Source organism: Salmo salar, unplaced genomic scaffold, assembly GCF_905237065.1.
Source record: "Salmo salar unplaced genomic scaffold, Ssal_v3.1, whole genome shotgun sequence".
Classification (NCBI taxonomy): domain Eukaryota; kingdom Metazoa; phylum Chordata; class Actinopteri; order Salmoniformes; family Salmonidae; genus Salmo; species Salmo salar.
Window position 1 is genome coordinate 80001 of NW_025547464.1, and position 2500 is coordinate 82500.

Genomic DNA, 2500 nt, shown 5'->3' on the forward strand with positions numbered 1-2500 from the left:
GGGCTGTTACTTTGGCAGATAATGTCACCCATCTAAATAAATAGTTGTTATATATATAATTAACTAAATGTATGGTGTTTTTGTTTTATGTCAGTTTAATTGTTTGTTATGCTATAAACATTTTATTTTATTATAAGTGGTAAAAGGAACTAGAAAATGTTATATTTTGCAATTCTGAGTAATTACTACTTTAATAAAGAATTACACATTATTCAGTACTACTGCAGTTGCTAAATAATTCCAATAGATGGCAGCATAAGACCACAAATGACATTTCAGAATATTAGTTTAGTTTTCTCCCTGGATACACCACCACTCCCCCTCACAGGAAAACTCCTGTGAGCTTCTTTCTGTCCCTTTCCACACTGCTAACACAAGAGGAAGGACTGAAAAAGCATTTAACAGATTACTGTGAAGTAATATAATGATGATTCATGTTTATTATTACCTGTTTTTATGCTCATGTTTTGAAATTATAGTTCATTAATATAACGATTATCAATAAGTCTGAACATTAATTCAGTCACCTCTAGTTGAGAAAAACGTATTTTCCAGGTACATTCATTGTCAAATTCATCAAACAGCATCGAGCCGCTCTGTCTTCTCTCTCTAGTAGTCAACTCAGCCCCGGTAAAAAGCTGGTGTCGTCACTCTGCCTTCTCTCTCTAGTAGTCAACTCAGCCCCGGTAAAAAGCTGGTGTCGTCACTCTGCCTTCTCTCTCTAGTAGTCAACTCAGCCCTGGTAAAAAGCTGGTGTCTTCACTCTGCCTTCTTTCTCTAGTAGTCAACTCAGCACCAGTAAAAAGCTGGTGTCGTCACTCTGCCTTCTCTCTCTAGTAGTCAACTCAGCCCCGGTAAAAAGCTGGTGTCTTCACTCTACCTTCTCTCTCTAGTAGTCAACTCAGCCCCGCTAAAAAGCTGGTGTCGTCACTCTGCCTTCTCTCTCTAGTAGTCAACTCAGCCCCGGTAAAAAGCTGGTGTCGTCACTCTGCCTTCTCTCTCTAGTAGTCAACTCAGCCCCGGTAAAAAGCTGGTGTCGTCACTCTGCCTTCTCTCTCTAGTAGTCAACTCAGCCCCGGTAAAAAGCTGGTGTCGTCACTCTGCCTTCTCCAGGGGCATGTTGGGGTAAATTTACTAACCGGGAGGGTTGAATTATGTAATTTATTGGAGGGCTGGAAGACGCACTCTTGTCTTTTCTATTCCGAGTTTGTTTACTCGCAATATCAGATATTAAGATGATGTTTTATAATGTATGTATACTAAAGTTGAGGTTCTGACTAGTGATAATTTACCCGGTGTTCAATACCTGCTATAGTCACTATTTTTGTTCTCCCGAAAGCAACACAGGCCCATTACGAGATATATAGCTAACTAAAGTAATCAGTGCCAATTTTAGAAAATCATGGGACATATAGTCTGTGGTTGCATGCTATTTTATGTCAATCATATTGCTGCTTGTAACTGATGCTTTGTGGTCTTATGCTGCCATCTATTGGAAATATTTAACAATTAAAAGTTATTAATTCACTTAGACATTGGCGAGGCAGCTGAGAATAAAAAAAAAAACGGAACGTGTCCAGCCTACTTGAGGCGCCCGAAAAAAATATTCAAAAGTTCGGTCCTTGGACACAGAAGGGTTAAACAATAAAGTTACCGTCCATCTAGTGAAGAGAGGAGAACCGGACAGAGGTAGCCAGCATCCGTCAATAAGAGAGGGAAGATTGGATAACTAGGATGCTGCTGGTAGAGTAGCTAGCTAGCTTACCTAGCTGTACCGACTAGCTTGGATAACTAGGATGCTGCTGGTAGAGTAGCTAGCTAGCTTACCTAGCTGTACCGACTAGCTAGGATAACTAGGATGCTGCTGGTAGAGTAGCTAGCTAGCTTACCTATCTGTACCGACTAGCTAGGATAACTAGGATGCTGCTGGTAGAGTAGCTAGCTAGTTTACCTAGCTGTACCGACTAACTAGGATGCTGCTGGTAGAGTAGCTAGCTAGCTTACCTAGCTGTACCGACTAGCTAGGATAACTAGGATGCTGCTGGTGGAGTAGCTAGCTAGCTTACCTAGCTGTACCGACTAGCTAGGATAACTAGGATGCTGCTGGTAGAGTAGCTAGCTAGCTTACCTAGCTGTACTGACTAGCTAGGATAACTAGGATGCTGCTGGTAGAGTAGCTAGCTAGCTTACCTAGCTGTACCGACTAGCTAGGATAACTAGGATGCTGCTGGTAGAGTAGCTAGCTAGCTTACCTAGCTGTACCGACTAGCTAGGATAACTAGGATGCTGCTGGTAGAGTAGCTAGCTAGCTTACCTAGCTGTACCGACTAGCTTGGCTAGCTAGCAGGTCGTTCATCTGTCGTTCGTCTCAATGATGATGACGAATCCGGTGAACCACAAAATGAAACAAGGATAGAGAGTGAAAAGGATCTCGCTACACTCATACTGTCCCTGACCGTAAAGCAAAAAGCAAATTGAACAATAAAGTTTGGCGTGTCAA